The sequence below is a fragment of the Bubalus kerabau genome, chromosome 11, assembly GCF_029407905.1.
Source record: "Bubalus kerabau isolate K-KA32 ecotype Philippines breed swamp buffalo chromosome 11, PCC_UOA_SB_1v2, whole genome shotgun sequence".
Taxonomy (NCBI): domain Eukaryota; kingdom Metazoa; phylum Chordata; class Mammalia; order Artiodactyla; family Bovidae; genus Bubalus; species Bubalus kerabau.
Window position 1 is genome coordinate 7,490,817 of NC_073634.1, and position 20,250 is coordinate 7,511,066.

General features: G+C 40.9%; 1 protein-coding gene across 1 annotated transcript in view; it reads left to right on the forward strand.

The window, feature by feature from the left end:
* The window catches only part of EIF5B (eukaryotic translation initiation factor 5B), a 76,123-nt gene that overhangs the window by 342 nt on the left and 55,531 nt on the right, over positions 1 to 20,250 (forward strand). The gene's annotated exons all lie outside the window — the stretch shown is intronic.

The window sequence follows — 20,250 nt, forward strand, 5'->3', positions numbered from 1 at the left end:
GCTCAGGGGGTCGCGCGGGTCCCGCGGGCGCGGGGCAGACCCGGGTCGAGGCTCGAGAGCGGCCCCGCGAGGCACAGGCCGGGACCCAGAGTGGGCAGCGCGGGGCCGAGACCCCAGTTCCGGGCGGGCGAGGAGGGCCTCGGCGGCAAGCGGGTTCCCAGCCTAGACTCCGTCCCCTCGCCCGGCTCGGGAGAACGTCTTTGGCTTAGGAGCCGGGAGTCGTTTTGGGGTTCGCGGTCCCTTGGGGGCAGGGCTCGGGCGGCCTCACGGAGCCGGGGGCCGCTTGGCCACCGTGGCACGGGCGGGTGGGAGTTGTTGTTGCGGCGCTGCTCTTGGCGGAGGTCTGGAAGAATTCTTTTTTATGTCTGTGTGCCTATGAATTCTTGGTGAGAGAAGGGTTTGGAATGCGACGAGCCTCCAGCCAGGTGTTCTCACCCTCGGAGCCTCTCAGGCACGTTAGAGAGAACGCGAGGAGAGTAGCAGGTTGCTCTGTCTTAACTTCAGTTAATTTGGTTCAGCTTTCAATTACTTACGGGCTGATTGTCCAGACTCCATGCTTTTCGCGTTCCTCCTTCCGGCCTTTTGGTCATTTCTTTACTCGCTAGCACCTCCCCTAAGAAAGGAGGAGATGAAACAAACCAACCAGGGTCGCTCTTTTCTTACCACTTAAAAATTGGGGGCGAGGGAGCTTAAGGGTGTATGTAGAGTTGAGTACCCCGAGATTATTGTAACATCCCTGGGTGTCATATTCGGTGGAGTTCTTTACCCCTCTTCATGGAAAGGGCTTACGTCCTAGGAGTGAACAACATATGTTATTTTTCACCTTTGTAAACTACTCACCAAACTTAGTTCAAATACTGGGCGTAGTAAGAGAAATTCGGAAGACAAAAACAGCACCCTTTGATAGTTCATTTTGACTCAAAACGGATATTTGCTCTTGAAGTTTGAATAAAATTACTAGTTGTGATTTGGAATCCTGGGTCGTTCCCTGACCTGGCCCTCACCTAGCTGTTGAATGGAGTTAAAAAGACACCGAGTGTCTTGTATTTCAGTTGGAGGTCTATTGGAGGAAGTTAGTTGGTTTGAAGAGTAGCCAGATAAATAAGAAAAAATAAGCAGAATTCTGGGGTGATTTAGTGGGGCAAAAATTTCTATGCTTTTGACAGGATGTTTTGGTGCCTGAGATACTTCTTTTTCGTCAGCCTTACACAAGAAATGGAGAGATGAGTGTAATAAAGCTTCCTGTACCAGTTACCCAGCTTCAGCCATTGTTGTCACGTGACTGGTCCTGTTTCATCTACCTGCTGGATATTTTAAAGCAGCTCTGAAAATCGTTTCATGTGTAAATCCTTTAAGTATATCTGAAAGGTGAATACTTGAGGGGAAAAAAACCCACAGAAACACAACATAAAGCACAAACAAAATGTCATTAAACCCAAGGAATACTAGCAATGATTTCTTAAATACAGTTGTCAGTTTTCTAATTTCACTGATCCTTATTATAAGAAATCTTTTTTTTTTTTTTTTAAACGGTTTGTTTGGATCAGGATTACAGAACTCTATTATTTAGATTAAAAAACATGTATGTATTATCTTAATTTTTTTACTTTTCAAGCTCTTTTGCATTAGAAAAAAGCTATTGAGAAGAGAAATATTTCTTCTTGTGTGTGTATTTTTTTAGAGAAAAGTGTTACTGATTCATAACATTGTTTACGGATGACATAAAGTTTAAATTGCAAACATTGGAACCTGTTAAATGATTGGTTTCATAGGATAGAAAGAAGGCTATTGGATTTTTTTCCCCTCAGACTAAATCTGCAGCCTTTATTTTTTGGCTCACGTTGAAGGAAAAATGGTGGCAATGTCAGTGAAAAACACATTTTCTCATAAGCCAATATCAAGTTTCTTTGTTTTTTAATGCTTTGTGGATTCCTCCCACCTCCCCTTCCCTTCCCAGTTGTCTTAAGCCAGACATGTTTCTGCTCAGAAAGAACTGGGTAAGAAATGAGCACCTGCTTATTAGCTATCAAGTTAAGGCATTGGGCCATTTTTCAGTTACTGGAAAGAACATAAAATACGTGACTATTTTAATCCTTATGTTGTTATTTAAAATTTTTAGCCACTCAGTGTTCATTTAAAATTAGATTTTACTATCTAATCTGAGGGCTTCCAGGTGGTAAAGAATCCACCTGCTAGTGCAGGAGACACAGGAGATGTGGGTTCAATCCCTGAGTTGGGAAGATCCCCAGGAGAAGGAAATGGCAGCCCACTCCAGTATTCTAGCCTGGAAAATTCCGTCGACAGGGGAGCCTGGTGGGCTACAGTCCATGTGGTCACAAAAGAGTTGGACATGACTGAGAGCGCATATGGGCTCACATACACATACATACACGTACACAGCTAATCTGAGGGATCTTATTTGGATTACATATGTTATGTTATGGAGACGGCAACGGCACCCCACTCCAGTACTCTTGCCTGGAAAATCCCATGGACAGAGGAGCCTGGAGGGCTGCAGTCCATGGGGTTGCTAGGAGTCAGACACGACCGAGCGACTTCACTTTCACTTTTCCCTTTCATGCATTGGAGAAGGAAATGGCAACCCACTCCAGTGTTCTTACCTGGAGAATCCCAGGGATGGGGGAGCCTGGTGGGCTGCCGTCTATGGGGTCGCACAGAGTCGGACACGACTGAAGCGACTTAGCAGTAGCAGCATGTTATGTTATATCAGTGACTGACCTTTGTTTAAACATAGAGTTCTAGAATTTTGTTTTAGCTTATGAAATTCTGAGTGAGATTTTGATAGGTGTTAAGCAAGTTTCCTTTTTCAGTTGACTGGGGTAAGAGTCAGTATTCACAGATCATACAGACAAAATACATGGCCAGTATTTTCGTTTCTTCCTGGGCTTCCCTCGTGGCTCAGATGGTAAAGAATCTGCCTGCAATGCAGGAGACCCACTTTCGATCTCTGGGTTGGGAAGATCCTCTGGAGAAGGGAATGGCAACCCACTCCAGAATTCTTGCCTGGAGAATCCCATGGACAGAGGAGCTTGGCAGGCTATAGTCCATGGGGTCACAAAGAATCAGACATGACTGAGCGACTAACACAAAACACATGGAACCTTTCTGGCCGTCGGTTTGTGTGGTCGGGCCGTACCTCACAGCACCTTGCGTGCTCTAGCAGTGCCCTACTATTTGCATTTACACAGCCCGATGGATGTTCTTTTATTAGTATATGCAGAGAAAAAAAGGATCCTGATTATCTAATTTTTCACAGTTAACCTCCAGTTCATCATTTTAATCCTTTTTTTTAAATCCCCCAAGTGTGGTAGTTGTATTTTTCAGGTTGTAAGGAATGTGTTCTGTTGACTTATCTAGAAAGATTAATACATTTCCATTCCATCACAAAGGCTGTAGAGGGAAGAAAGATCATTATTTCACTTATCTCACAGTCAGACATAAAGATGGGGATGTCATTCAGAAATTAGGAGTTGTTTCAGGATTGAGTGGGCTTCCCTTGTGGCTCAGCTGGTAAAGAATCCGCCTGCAATGTGGGAGACCTGGGTTTGATTCCTGGGTTGGGAAGATCCCCTGGAGAAGGGACAGGCTACCCACTCCAGTATTCTGGCCTGGAGAATTCCATGGACTGTCTAGTCCATGGGGTTGCAAAGTCTTGGACATGACTGAGTGACTTTCACTTCACTTCAGGATTGAGTGCGGTTCTGGGGCATCTTCAGCTCTGACTTTTCGCTGGTGGTGAGTTAGTTACTGTTCAGTCACTAAGTTGTGTCCAGCTTTTTTTGACCCCATGAATTGCAACATGCCAGCCTTCCCTGTCCTCCACCATCACCTGAAGTTTGCGCAAATTCACATCCATTGAGTCAGTGATGCCATTCAGCCATCTCATCCTCTGTTGCCTTCTCCTGCTTTCAATCTTTCCCAGCATCAGGGTCTTTTCCATTGAATTGCCTCTTCACATCAGATGGCCAAGTATTGGAGCTTCAGCTTCAGGATCAGTCCTTCCAATGAATATTCGGGGTTGATTTCCTTTAGGATTGACTGGTTTGATCTTCTTGCAGTTCAAGGGACTCTTCCAGCACCACCATTCGAACGCATCAATTCTTTGACTCAGGCTTCTTTATGGTCCAACTCTCACAGCCATACATGAGTACTGGAAAAACCATAGCTTTGGCTAGATGGACCTTTGTTGGCAAAGTAATGTCTCTGCTTTTTAATAGGCTGTCTAGGTTTGTCAAAGCTTTTCTTCCAAAAATAAGCGTCTTTTAATTTTGTGGCTGCAGTCATCGTCCACGGTGATTTTGGAACCCAAGAAAATAAAAGTCTTTGTCACTGTTTTCACTTTTCCCATATGTATTTGTCATGAAGTGATGGGACTGGATGCCATGATCTTCGTGTTTTGAATGTTGAGTTTTAAGCCAGCTTTTTCACACTCCTTTCACCCTATCAAGAGGCTCTCTAGTTCCCCTTCATTTTCTGTAGTGGTATCATCTGCACATCTCAGGTTGTTGATATTTCTCCTGGCAATCTTGATTCCAGCTTGTGATTCATCCAGCCTGGCGTCTTGCATTATGTACTCTGCATGCAAGTTAAATAAGCAGGTGAACTAGTATCGTAGCTCTTTGCTTTTAATGACATACAATGCCTCTGTCATTCCTGGCAAGATTCCTGCCTTTAGGGGAGTTCTGGCTGTCTCATTGACAACTGTCTATGTTCTAGACTTTCGTCTTGGTTTCACACATTCACCTTACTCAGGTATGATCACAGGGTCGCGGGTCCCTCCCCTGAGATAGGAACATGGTGATTCGCTTAAGGGACCTGTGTGGGCATAGCAGGTACTCCGAAGCTTCCCAGAGGAAGTAGTCCAGGTGGCAAATGTGTCAGGTAGTCCAGTTCAACAAAGAAATTTACTTCTCATTTGCGTCATTTTTGAATTAAGAATAAACTATTTGCATACGTTAGATCAAAAAAAGAAAAAAAGATGTATAATCTGACCGATCCCTTGGCTTACCTTGTTCCTGCTCTGATACTTCAGGTGATTGATACTGAAAGGAGGGGAAGATGTCCTAATTTGTCATAAATGGGTAAAAAAGCAGATGACAAACTTGTGAGCTTCTAGTAACCTCTTCAGCCTTCTATACTGGTGATCCCTGAGGAGCTTATGTAGGCATTTTTGATGTTGCTTACCAGCTAGTTGGACATTACTTTCCTTCTAAGTTTATTCCAGTCTGGCAGTTGGTCTATACATTGGGCAAAGCATTGTTTAACTGAGGACCGGAGTGTCTGGTTAAGTTATAAAAGCAGTTCTCAAACTTTCTGGTCCTAGGACCTCCTTATACTCTTAAATTACTAGGGAACCCAAAAGGCTTTTCTTTATGTGGGTTATATCAGTCCATGTCTGTGTGTGTGTTAAGTCACTCAGTCATGTCCAACTCTTTGTGACCTAACGGGCTGTAGCCTGCCAGGCCCCTCTGTCCATGGGATTTTCCAGTGGAAAAGAATGCTGGAATAGGTTGCCATTTCCTCCTTCAGGATCTTCACTACCCAGGGATCAAACCTGCATCTCTTGCATTGGTAGGCAGATTCTTTACCACTGAGCCACCTGGGAAGCCCATATAAATGGATCAGATCAGATCAGTCGCTCAGTCGTGTCCGACTCTTCGCGACCCCATGAATCGCAGCACGCCAGGCCTCCCTGTCCATCACCAACTCCCGGAGTTCACCCAGACTCACGTCCATCGAGTCAGTGATGTCATCCAGCCATCTCATCCTCTGTTGTCCCCTTCTCCTCCTGCCCCCAATCCCTCCCAGCATCAGAGTCTTTTCCAATGAGTCAACTCTTCACATCAGGTGGCCAAAGTACTGGAGTTTCAGCTTTAGCATCATTCCTTCCAAAGAAATCCCAGGGCTGATCTCCTTCAGAATGGACTGGTTGGATCTCCTTGCAGTCCAAGGGACTCTCAAGAGTCTTCTCCAACACCACAGTTCAAAAGCATCAATTCTTTGGTGCTCAGCCTTCTTCACAGTCCAACTCTCACATCCATACATGACCACAGGAAAAACCATAGCCTTGACTAGACGGACCTTTGTTGGCAAAGTAGAGTCTCTGCTTTTGAATATGCTATCTAGGTTGGTCATAACTTTCCTTCCAAGGAGTAAGCGTCTTTTAATTTCATGGCTGCAGTCACCATCTGCAGTCATTTTGGAGCCCAGAAAAATAAAGTCTGACACTGTTTCCACTGTTTCCCCATCTATTTCCCATGAAGTGATGGGACCGGATGCCATGATCTTCGTTTTCTGAATGTTGAACTTTAAGCCAACTTTTTCACTCTCCACTTTCACCTTCATCAAGAGGCTTTTGAGTTCCTCTTCACTTTCTGCCGTAAGGGTGGTGTCATCTGCATATCTGAGGTTATTGGTATTTCTCCCGGCAATCTTGATTCCAGCTTGTGTTTCTTCCGGTCCAGCGTTCTCATGATGTACTCTGCATATAAGTTAAATAAACAGAGTGACAATATACAGCCTTGACGTACTCCTTTTCCTATTTGGAACCAGTCTGTTGTTCCATGTCCAGTTCTAACTGTTGCTTCCTGACCTGCATACAGGTTTCTCAAGAGGCAGGTCAGGTGGTCTGGTATTCCCATCTCTTTCAGAATTTTCCACAGTGTATTGTGATCCACACAGTCAAAGGCTTTGGCATAGTCAATAAAACAGAAATAGATGTTTTTCTCGAACTCTCTTGCTTTTTCCATGATCCAGCGGATGTTGGCAATTTGATCTCTGGTTCCTCTGCCTTTTCTAAAACCATCTTGAACATCAGGAAGTTCACGGTTCACATATTGCTGAAGCCTGGCTTGGAGAATTTTGAGCATTACTTTACTAGCGTGTGAGATGAGTGCAATTGTGCAGTAGTTTGAGCATTCTTTGGCATTGCCTTTCTTTGGGATTGGAATGAAAACTGACCTTTTCCAGTCCTGTGGCCACTGCTGAGTTTTCCAAATTTGCTGGCATACTGAGTGCAGCACTTTGACAGCATCATCTTTCAGGATTTGGACTAGCTTAACTGGAAGTCGATCACCTCCACTAGCTTTGTTCGTAGTGATGCTTTCTAAGGCCCACTTGACTTCACATTCCGGGATGTCTGGCTCTAGGTGAGTGATCACACCATCGTGATTATCTGGGTCGTGAAGATCTTTTTTGTGCAGTTCTTCTGTGTATTCTTGCCATCTCTTCTTAATATCTTCTGCTTCTGTTAAGTCCATACCATTTCTGTCCTTTATCGAGCCCATCTTTGCATGAAATGTTCCTTTGGTAGCTCTGATTTTCTTGAAGAGATCCCTAGTCTTTCCCATTCTGTTGTTTTCCTCTATTTCTTTGCATTGCTCGCTGAAGAAGGCTTTCTTATCTCTTCTTGCTATTCTTTGGGACTTTGCATTCAGATGTTTGTATCTTTCCTTTTCTCCTTTGCTTTTAGCTTCTCTTCTTTTCACAGCTATTTGTAAGGCCTCCCCAGACAGCCATTTTGCTTTTTTGCATTTCTTTTCCATGGGAATGGTCTTGATCCCTGTCTCCTGTACAATGTCACGAACCTCATTCCATAGTTCATCAGGCACTCTATCTATCAGATCTAGGCCCTTAAATCTATTTCTCACTTCCACTGTATAATCATAAGGGATTTGATTTAGGTCATACCTGAATGGTCTAGTGGTTTTCCCTACTTTCTTCAATTTCAGTCTGAATTTGGCAATAAGGAGTTCATGGTCTGAGCCACAGTCAGCTCCTGGTCTTGTTTTTGCTGACTGTATAGAGCTTCTCCATCTTTGGCTGCAAAGAATATAATCAGTCTGATTTCGGTGTTAACCATCTGGTGATGTCCATGTATAGAGTCTTCTCTTGTGTTGTTGGAAGAGGGTGTTTGTTACGACCAGTGCATTTTCTTGGCAAAACTCTATTAGCCTTTGCCCTGCTTCATTCTGTACTCCAAGGCCAAATTTGCCTGTTACTCCAGGTGTTTCTTGACTTCCTACTTTTGCATTCCAGTCCCCTGTAATGAAAAGGACATCTTTTTTGGGTGTTAGTTCTAAAAGGTCTTGTAGGTCTTCATAGAACTGTTCAACTTCGGCTTCTTCAGCATTACTGGTTGGGGCATAGACTTGGATTACTGTGATATTGAATGGTTTGCCTTGGAAACGAACAGAGATCATTCTATCGTATTAATGGATACCACATTACAAATTAAAACTGAAAGATTCTTTAAATATATTGATTTTAAAATAAAAATAATAAGCATCACATATGAGCATAAATAACATTGCTGAATAATCACTTTCAAAAATTAATGAAAGTAATGGTGTTAAATGGTTCATAAACCTCGACAGTCTGGTTTAGTAGAAGATAACTTGATTCTTACCTGCTTGTGCATTCATTTGGCAGCAAATCACACACCGTGTGGCCTCTGGAAAACACCTCACAGTTGGGAGAAAATGAGAATGAAAAAAGGCCTCCAAGTATTATATGGAAAGTAGTTGTGACCTCTTGATTTAGTTTAGATGCCCTGAATAAGTCTTGAGGGGAAACTACCTTGAGAACTGTTTTTTTAGGGATTCCTAAACTTAAGAGCTAGACATTTGTGAGACATTCTCCAAGCTTTTTGACTTTCATTAATGTTTGTCCAACAGGTGCTTAGAATGCTTGAGTATCACTCAGAGGAAAACTTAAGATATTTGTGGGCATGTTCATGCTCTTGATAGTTTACCCATTCATAATTTTATTTTTTTATGTAATAAGTGAGTTTATCAAAGTCTATTAAAAATCTCTTGGGACTGATTTTAATTAGGAATCCCATTAAGTTTTTAGATTATTTGGTACACTTTTATGTTTATGGTATTGAATCATTCCCTTCAAGAAATACATTGTCTGTTTGAGTTTTTAAGTGCCAAATATAGTGCTGAAATAGTGATAAACAAGTTAGTAATGACATGCTTCTCTGGTTAATTATCAGTAATATTTTATTATTTTCTTCATTTGCACCTTTAGGATATTTCTTGTTTGGTTTATTTCTAGGTATCTTGCAGTTTTGGTTTCTGTTAATATAGGAAAACTTACTTTTGAGATGATCTGACCATCTTACTGAATTCTCTATTACTAAAAGTGGCTTTGTGAAGGATGAGGCCTTAGTTGCGATTCACTTCTTAATTTGTGATAATATGTGATAGAGGGAAGAACAGGGAGAAAAAATTGACATAACGGCATTTGAATGTTTTAGTGACACACAAATGACTCCTTTTCCCCTCCCTTTCTAACTTGTTCGGTGGCTGAGTTGTGTCCGGCACTTCAGCCCCATGGGCTGCAGTGCGCCGGGCCCCTCTGCCCTCCACTGTCTGCCGGAGCTCGTGCCCGTTAGTCGCTGATGCTGTCCTGCCATCGCGGCCTCTGCCTCACCCTTCTTTTGCCTTCAGTGTTTCCCAGCATGAGGGTCTTTTCCAGTGAGTCGGCTCTTCGCATCAGGTGGCCAAAGTATTGGAGCTTAAGCATCAGTCCTTCCAGTGATTCAGGGTCAATTTCCTTGCAGTCAAAGCGACTTTCTAGTCTTCTCTAGCACCACAATTCTAAAGCATCAATTTTTCTGTGTTCAGCCTTGTTTATGGTCCAACTCTCACATCCATAACTGACTCCTGGAAAAACCATAGCCTTGACTATATGGACCTTGTTAGCAAAGTGACGTCTCAGCTTTTTAATATGCTGTTTGGGTTTGTCGTAGCTTTCCTTCCTTTTGTTAAATATGTACTGTTAAGAAATTTTAAATCAAGTGATTTGAACTGTTATTAAACAATATTGAAATAAACACAGTATAGTACTTGCTGCTGCAAGTTGCTTCAGTCGTGTCCGACTCTGTGCGACCCCATAGACGGCAGCCCACTAGGCTCCCCTGTTTCTGGGATTCTGCAGGCAAGAACACTGGAGTGGGTTGCCATTTCCTTCTCAATGCATGAAAGTGAAAAGTGAAAGTGAAGTCACTCAGTCGTGTCCGACTCTTAGCGACCCCATGGACTGCAGCTACCAGGCTCCTCCATCCATGGAATTTTCCAGGCAAGAGTACTGGAGTGGGGTGCCATTGCTTACCCTAGCAGTAATCACAAATTTACATAATGAGAACACTTAATTTAGAGGCAGGAAGTATGCTGTAACTAGTTTGAGAATCTGGAGGAAGGGAAAAGTACAAAGAGATAAGAACTACTCTATAACAAGTAGTGGAGAAAACAGATTTAGCATAATAATGTGCTTGAGGCTTACAGCCTCTCCACTGATAAGCCAAATGGGACTCCAGAACCTGTGGTTAAGTGTCCCAAATTTCTTTCTTCCTTAACTTTAATTGAATAACTACCTGTCTCATAGCCTGTTTACCATGAAGGCAATGATGATTTGACGTTTCATTCCTTCCCATTTCAGACATGATATAGAAAATTTCAGGTGTGTTTTTTTCAGAGGAGTCCCGGCTTTTCACCCAGCTAGCAGTCCTTTTTTAGAATCATTGGTTTTCAGACCTCCCTTTGGTGATAGAAAGGTACTTTTATTGAGATACAAAATATTATTTGTTTTTTCTGTTTTTGAAACTTGTTTCACACCATAAACTTCATATGAGCAGTCTCCAAAAACACAGTAAGTACTGTTTTAATGAAATTAAATTTGTTTTCATTAGGTTTTAGGTACCGAGCTCTGGTGAAACTAGTAGATGTCATTGATGATACCGCAGTAGTTGGAATTTAAGTCTAGAATCACATGCCCTCAGAATTCATTGTATGAATGTGCCACATTTGATTAACCCATCCATACATCAGTTAGTGGAGATAGGGGTTTTTCCCACTTTTTGGCTCTTTTGAATAATACCATTATAAGTTTTAAGTATAAACTTATACCTTATAAGTGTATAAGTTTTTGTGTGGGTATATGCCCAAGAGTGAAATTGCTTGGTCACTCTAGATTTAACTTTTTTAGAAACTGTTGAGTAGGTTAACTTGTTTTCCAGTAACTGTCAAAGCTGCTGCTCAGTTTTATATTCCAACCAACAATGTATTCGAGTTTCAGTTTCTCTGCATCTTTGTCAACACTTATTATCATCTGACTTTTTGATGATAGCCATTCTAGTTGGTGTGAAGTGGTATCTTATTGTGGCTTTTGGTTTGCACTTCATGATGGCTTAAGGTGTTGAGTATCTTATGTTTATTAGACTTGTGTTTGTATATCTTGTTTGGAGAACTATCTGTTCAGATCCTTTGCTCATTTTATTTTATTTATTTTTATTTTTTTTAGAGTATAGAAATAATCTTTTTTTATTAATGTATTTTAAGTGGAGGCTAATTAGTTTACAGTATTGTGAGTTTTGCCATACATTGACATGAATTAGCTAATCTTTTAAAATATTTTGAACATTTTGTGCAAAGAGGAGTTATCACGGAGAGATTGAGTTCTTTATTATTGAGGAATAAGAGTTCTTTATATATTTTAGGAAAACCACTTTATCACATACGGTTTGCAAATATTTTCTCTCATTCTGTGCATTATCCTTATTTTTCTCCCATAGGAAGTTGTTTCAGTTTCTTGGTGGTGGTATTTGTAGCACAAAAGTTTCTAATTTTGATGAATTCTGGTTTATCTGTTTTTTCTTTAGTTGCTTGTGCTTTTGGTGTCAGATCTAAGAAATTATCACCAAATCTAAGGTCATGAAATTTTACTATGCTGTATAGTTTTAGTTCTTACATTTAGATCTTTGAGCCATCTGTGGTTAATTTTTTTTCTGTTGTCTGAAATCAGCAGTAAAGAATCGTAATGCAGGAGGCCTGGTTTCGATCCCTGGATTGGGAAAATCCCCTGGAGGAGGAAATGACAACTCACTCCAGTATTCTTGCCTGGAAATACCATGGACAGAAAAGCCTGGTGGGCTACAGTCCATAGGGTTGCAAAGAGTTGAACATGACTGAAGCAACTTAACAGCAGCAACAGGGATCCAGGTTCCTTCTTCGCACGTGGACATTCAGTTGTCAGAGCCCCCCCTTTTTTTTTTAAAAGATCATTCTCTATTTCCTTGTTCAGATCAGTTGACTGTGTATGTAGTGTTTTATTTCTGGACTCAGTTCTGTTCCATTGGTCCAGGTCTGTCCTTACTGTTTTGATTACTACAGCTTTAGTATTGAATTTGGAAAGTATGATTTCTCTTTGTTCCTTTTGGAGCTGGTTTTGGCTATTCTGGGTTCCTTGCATTTCTATACTGATTTTATGGTTAGATTCTCAATTACTGCCCTCCCCCCACCTCCCAAAAAAAGAAAAGGCAGCTGGGATCTCAATTGAGATAGGATTTCTTCTGTAGATTGATTTTGGGAGTATTGCCAATGTTATGCCTTCAAATCCATGAACATGAAATGTATTTCCATTTATTTAGGTCTTCAGGTTTTTTCCAGTGATTTTTTTTTTTTTTTTAGTTTTCAGTGTATAACAAGTGCAACTCTTTTTAAAAATTATTGAGACATTTAATTTTTTTTTTGCTGTCATAAATGGGATTATTTTTAAATTTCATTTCCAGATTGTTTATTGCACAGTTTAAATACAGTTGATTTTTATATATCGGTCTGTTGTTCTTACTGAACGTCCTGTATTATTAATAGCTTGAATGTTTGTTGTATATATGGATTTCCCTGGTGGCTCAGTGGTAAGGAATCCACCTGCTAATGCAGGAGACCCAGATTTGATCCCTGGGTGGGGAAGATCTCCTGGAGAAGGGGATGACATTCCTTCCAGTATTCTTGCCTGGAAAATCCCATGGACCAAGGAGCCTGGCGGGCTATATAGTCCATAGTGTATCAAAGAGTTGAACACTGCTGAGCAAGTAAATAATCATTGTCGATTCCTCTGTATTTTCTGTGTACATGGTCATGTCGGCTACAAGTCCAGACAGTTTTCTCTTTGTTTTCCGTTCTTTTCCTGTCTAAATGGTTTATAGTTCTCTGGCTAGATCCTGCTGTCCAGTGTTGGGTAGAATCGGGGGAATGGACATCCTTGTCTTGTTTCTGATCTTGGGAGGGGAAGGCTTTCAGTTTTTCCAATGAATGGCTGTTGCATTTTGTAAAATGATATTTCTTCATCTGTGCGATGATTATGTGGTTTTGGTCTATTACCCTATTTATACATGATGGATTACATTAATCAGATTTCATGTGTTGAACCAACTTGCAATCCTGGGATAGATCCCACTTGGTCATGGTGTGTGATCCTTTTTATATGTTTTTAAATTTGGTTTGCTAGTGTTTTATTGAGAATTTCATTTTTTTTTCTTTTTTTTTTTTTTACTTTTAACCTTTCTATGTACTTGTTTGAGTTCTTTGGATAAACTTCATAGAATTGAATTTTTATTAATTTGATAATATCTCTGAGTTACTTATAATTTGCTTGTTATACATCCGTGTTCAGAGAAGGCAGTGGCACCCCACTCCAGTATTCTTGCCTGGAAAATCCCATGGACGGAGGAGCCCGGTAGGCTGCAGTCTATGGGATCATTGAGGGTCGCACACGACTGAGCGACTTCACTTTGACTTTTCACTTTTGTGCATCAGAGAAGGAAATGGCAACCCACTCCAGTGTTCTTTCCTGGAGAATCCCAGGGACGGGGGAGCCTGGTGGGCTGCCATCTCTGGGGTTGCACAGAGTCGGACATGACTGAAGCGACTTAGCAGCATACATCTGTGTTAGTGGCTCAGTCATGTTCAACTCTTTGGAACCCCATGGACTGTAGCCCACCAGGCGCCTCTATCCATGGAATTCTCCGGGCAAGAATACTGGAGTGGGTAGCCATTCCCTTCTCCAGGGGATCTTCCTGACCCAGGGATTGAAAATGGGTCTCCTGCATTGCAGGCAGATTCTTTACCATCTGAGCCACAAGGGAAGCCCGATTAATGATATATATGATCTTATTTCAGCCATCCTGTTTTGTTTTTTATTTGTGCCAAGTCTGCAGTTTTTTGTTTCTATTTTTACCCTCTCTTATCTTGGATTAGAATTTAAACGTGCTGTTTCTATTTTTTTAAAGTGATTTGACTTAAAATTTTGCCTTGCATATGTATCTAAAGCCCTGTAAACCTGTAAAAAGGTAGATTGTTTCTACCTTTTGGCTGTTGAGGGTTTCCCTGGTAGCTCAGGGTAAAGAATCCACCTACAATGCAGGAGACCCCGGTAAAATCCTGCTGCTCTGAACATTTGTATGTGGTTTTTTTTTTGAGTCCCGGTTTTCCGTTCTTTTGAGTGTGGTATACACCAGGGAGTGGAGTTGGTAGATCGCTCAGGGCTTACCTTCTTGAGGAACCACCAAACTTTCCCACCGCAGCTGCACCGTTTTACATTACCACCAGAACGTACAAGGGTTTTGATTTCGTTGCCAGCAGTTCTGTTCCTTTTTTGTTATTATTAATAGCCATCCTTGCAGTTGTAAAGTGGTGTCCCATTGTGGTTTAATTGGCATTTCCGTGGTTACTAATGATGTTGAACATCTTTTATGTATTCATTGGTCATTTGTATTGTTGTTGGTTAATCGCTAAGTTGTGTCCAACTGTTTGCGACCCCATGGACTGTAGCTCGATAGGCTCCTCTGTCCGTGGGATTTCTGAGGCAAGAATACTGAAGTGGGTTGCCATTTCCTTCTTCAGAGGATCTTCCTGACCCAGGGATCAAACCCAGGTCTCCTTCTTTGGCAGGTAGATTGTTTACTGCCAGGCCACCAGGGAAGCCCGGCCATTTGTATATCTTTGGACAAACGTCTGTGCAAATCCTTTACTCATTTTTTAAAAAAAGATTTATTTGGCTGTTGTTCAATCTTAGCTGTGCAGCGTGGGCATCTGCAAGATGAGGCATGTGGGCTTAGTTGCCCCGGGGCATATGGGAATTTTAGTTCTCAGACTAGGACTCAAACCTGCATCCCTTGAATTGCAAGGTGGATTCTTAACCACTGGATCATCAGGGAAGTTCCTACTCATTTTTAAATTGGCTTGTTTCTCTCAGGCTGTGAGTTATTTCAGGATGCTTGATCTTTAACGGATTTGTAAATACATCTCCCATTGTGTGGATTGTCTTTTGACTGTCTTGATAGAATGTCATTTTTACAAAAATTTTAAAATTTTTAATAAAATCTAGTTTTTGTTGCTTGTGCTTTGGGTATTCCTTGTGTATCAAGGAATCTACTGCTGAGTCATGCCAGGTCATGAAGAACCTATACGTTTTCATGAGTTTTGTTATTTTAGCACTAACATTTAGGTTATACCCCATTTTGAGTTAGTGTTTCTATGTAGTGTGAGGCAGGGGTCCAGCTTTATTCTTTTATGTGTGGCAGTCTAGTCCCAGCACTGTTTGTTGAGACTGTTTCTTCCCCTAGTTACTGATTTTGGCACTGTCACATCAGTGACCACGGATAAATGGGTTATTTCTGGACTAATGTTTTGTTTTTTATGGTTATCCCAATAACTTACCACATTGTTTTGGTTGCTGTAAGGTAAATTTTCTTAAATCAAAAATTTCAACTGTATACAGAAGTAGAACAGTTTAAACACACTGTCCACCACTCACATTCAAATATTATTGATTCACAGATTACCTCGTTTCATCTACATTCTACTCGCTCGCCTCCTCCCTCTCCCCATTATATTGAAATAACCCCAGATGTGTAAATATTTCAGTAGGTTATATAATTGTAAGAAATTATATACTTATAAGAAAGCTTTACATCTTAAATATAATTTTTAAAGAATGGTATGTTTTCATTCATGTGAAAAATTCATATACAGAGAATCCTGTCTGTGTTAGATAAATGAAATATTGTGGTTTTCTCTCAGTGGGATTTTTAAACTGTTGTTTGAATCCGTTGTCTCAGAAAATTCAATTTTGAAGTTTTACAGTGATCAAAATACAGTAGTTGTTACAGTGGTAAACAAGGTTTTTATTAAGCTGAAGTGATGAAACTGGTGAGGCTTGCCTGTGGTATGCAAATTGTGGTTGCCATTCCAGAATAGGGTTTTTTTCTTTAATAGTGTGTCTGTTAGGAATATGTTACATTCCCTGCTGGATGCTAGTTGTAAAAGGTAGGGAGATGAATTGAGCATACAGAAAGACATTTTCTGTTCTCAGCGAAGCTTGCATTGTAATTCAGAAAATAGGCGTAATACAGGGAGGAGCTCTTGGGTTGCTTCGCTGTTGTCTGTACTCAGTGCAGACCATTCTAATGATGGTGGTGCTCAGCACGTGAGAAGCTCTGTCTCCTGAAAGTAGTTATCTGCATCCAAATTTTATTAGTATTTGATTATGCCAGGTGAGAATAATCTTCTAACAGTGATTAAGGACTAGAGTTCTTTTACAAAGAGATTGAGTTTGCTATCTGTGAATGCTGAAAGTATTCAATTCAGTCAATTAATTTTGAACATAAGTTGTGTCCTTAAGGTGTTAATTGAGAATGTCGACTTAAATTACCAGCCCTGCTTTTATATATATATATATCTCTTCAAGCCCAAAACTAAGTATAAATTCTGATGCAGTTTGAAATTGTAAGTACTCTTATCAGATAGAAACAAAGATAAAAGTTTTTGACATTCAGATTTGCAGCATCAATGTGAAGAATGATACTTTTGTTGATTCTAAACCAGTGCTCATGTTTTAATGTGCATGTGACTCACCTGTAGGTCTTGTTAAAATGGAGATTTTGATTCAGTAAGTCTTGAGTGAGACCTGAGATTTGGCATTTCCAACAAGCTGATCCTAATGCTGCTTATCCTGGATTTGTTCTTTGAGTGGCAGGATCTGAATGACCATTTTATTGTGAATGTATTGCTTCCTATGATGGCAAAACTTCAAAACCTAAACTTGAGTTCAGCATGCCTATGCTAGTAAAGGCTCAATTTTTCTGATATCTTTTTCAGTATGAAATAATGACTTTCAGCTTTGCTTTATAGCAGTGTCTTGGGAAAAATGTTTAATTTCCATCAGTTTGCATCTGATCTTTTACATTAATGTGAAACAACTTAGTGGAGATTTGTAAACAAAAGCCTTGGTTGATGTTCTGTGACAGTAAACTGTGATAAAGTGGCAATCCATATAATTCATGGAGTGTTCAATTAAACAGGTAAAAGTCACTGGGGAGAATTTTCAGATTTCTGAAATTATCCACAACCCTGCATTTCGCCACAACAGACTGGTTCCAAATAGGAAAAGGAGTACTTCAAGGCTGTATATTGTCACCCTGCTTATTTAACTTATATGCAGAGTACATCATGAGAAACGCTGGACCGGAAGAAACACAAGTTGGAATCAAGATTGCCGGGAGAAATAGCAATAACCTCAGATATGCAGATGACACCACCCTTATGGCAGAAAGTGAAGAGGAACTAAAAAGCCTCTTGATGAAAGTGAAAGTGGAGAGTGAAAAAGTTGGCTTAAAGCTCAACATTCAGAAAACGAAGATCATGGCATCCGGTCCCATCACTTCATGGGAAATAGATGGGGAAACAGTGGAAACAGTGTCAGACTTTATTTTTCTGGGCTCCAAAATGACTGCAGATGGTGACTGCAGCCATGAAATTAAAAGACGCTTACTCCTTGGAAGGAAAGTTATGACCAACCTAGATAGCATATTCAAAAGCAGAGACATTACTTTGCCAACAAAGGTTCGTCTAGTCAAGGCTATGGTTTTTCCTGTGGTCATGTATGGATGTGAGAGTTGGACTGTAAAGAAAGCTGAGCGCCAAAGAATTGATGCTTTTGAACTGTGGTGTTGGAGAAGACTCTTTGAGAGTCCCTTGGACTGCAGGAGATCCAACCAGTCCATTCTGAAGGAGATCAGCCCTGGGATTTCTTTGGAGGGAATGATGCTGAAGCTGAAACTCCAGTACTTTGGCCATCTCATGCGAAGAGTTGACTCATTGGAAAAGACTCTGATGCTGGGAGGGATTGGGGGCAGGAGGAGAAGGGGACGACACAGGACGAGATGGCTGGATGGCATCACTGACTCGATGGATGTGAGTCTGAGTGAACTCCAGGAGTTGGTGATGGACAGGGAGGCCTGGCGTGCTGCGATTCATGGGGTGGCAAAGAGTCGGACATGACTGAGCGACTGAATTGAACTGAACTGAACCCATCCTACCCAACCCTCCTTTGAGGGTCCTCATTTCCGATTGAAAAAGCTGCCCTAAACTGATTTTATAGTTGGACACATTGGAATCCATAATAATGTGTGAATTTGGTGCTTGTACTTGCTTTTGCTTTTGTGTTCTTAGTACTTCAGTTATGAGGCATTTAGAAAGTGGAGAATTAGGCTGCATTTTGTGAGAGGTAGCAAGATGCATTCTGTTTGCTTGCATTGTGTGACGCTATGGTTTCATAGCCCTTTGAAGGGCATCAAGACTCAGTTCATAAGGAAACTTTAAGGTTGGAGGGGCTTTTCGTTTTTCTCTAAGACATGATTAGGTACTTCTGAATTTATTAATGAGCTGTACCTAAGATAGAACTCCATTGAGGAAGTGGAGAGTGTTGGGTTCGGTGGTTGTGCAAGTGGCGAGAGCTAGTGAGGAGCAATTACTGTTGGACTCTTTCTTGTTTTATCTTTGTGTTTCCTGTTTGTATATCTAACTGTTGTCAAGGAGTGCTTGACAGGTGTTGAGATAAGAAGAGATGGATGTTGGAGGAAAAGAAATGCTGAAAGGTGTCTTATGGAGAAGGCAGGACTAGATTTCGCTGTTTTCCTTATTGGTCCTGGCACCGGTGAGATAGTTCGGAGTGAAGAAGGGAGTCCTTATGGTTTCTGTCTTGTTTGCTCTTCTTCGTAAGCTGGTTTAAGGGGAGGAGCAGAAGCCAAAGTAAAGTGAGAAGGGTTAGTGACCACTATGCCTGCCCTCAGTACTTACGGATTGTGAACTTTTTTTTTTTTTTTCTTTCCACTGGGGTTGGGGAGGGTCAAGTTGTGGGTGGGGAGAGGAGGCCTGTTGTGGTTTGGATTTTACCTTCTTCCATCACTCTGCTTTCTACTTATAGGCCCTGGTATCCTATTAGGAACAGAAAGAAACACATGAGTGCTTCAGTTATTATCATATCCTAACAAGTCATTCCCATACTTAGTGGTTTAAAACACTGAAAATAATCGTCTCTCTTGGTTCTGAGGGTTGACTGGGCTCAAATGGGCCTTGCTCGGAGGTCTCCATGTGGTTGCAGGTAAACGATGACTGAGATGGAGTCACTGGACAGTCCCCTCACTGGCCATCACTTCCTTCTGGAGGTCGATGGTAACTGTTGGTTGGGATGTCAGCCTGAACACCTGTCCTTGACCTCTCTAGGTGGTCTGGACATCCTTACTAGCTTGGCAGCAGATATCTCAAGAGCCAGGAAGTAGAAGGCCTGGGCTCAGAAATTGTAGCATCATTTCTGCCATATTCAGTTGAGCAAACATACAATCTTGTATTAAAAGGGAGGGGCATAGACCCCCATTTCTTAGAATGGTGGAGAAATCATGGGCCAGGTTGTAAGACCTCCACAGAGGGTAAAATAAAGAGGCGCTGGAGAAAAGGTATTGTAGTAGGAGAGAATCCTTGGGAGCTGGGAGATTTTGAATTGTGGACTAATTTGGGAGGGGATTGGATTTTCTGTGTTCTTGTCTAATGCAGACAACTTTTTAGTGGAACATGCCTGTCATTAATAAATGGAATTTGCCAAGTTCAAAGTTGAGAGATTTGTAAATAAGTTAATTTTACCTCTTCACAGGGAACTTTTTTGGGTGGGGTTATATTGTATGTAATTAAAAGGCTTTGGTGTATTGATCTCGAAGTGAAGTGTCTCATTTTAAATTTTTATATGTATTTTTTGATTATTCCAAAAAGCCAAGCACTGAAGTTGATCACATGCTTTTACATACACTTAATAAATAACCATGTTTTTAAAAGACTCCGCAGTAATATCATTTCGGTTACATATTACATTGTGTTAGTAGAGATTAAGGTATTATAAAAATATTATATGTTAATTCTTATTTTTATAACTTGTAAAAATGAATAAAGTGATATATTAGATACATATAATTTTAACTTCACTGTTTTCAGTAAATTGATAAATCCATTCTGTAACCTCTCAACTACTTTTATAGTATCCCTAGAGATTTAAATTCTCTTTGAGGTATAATTGACAACAAATACACAAATTTCAAGTGTGGCGTCAATAAGC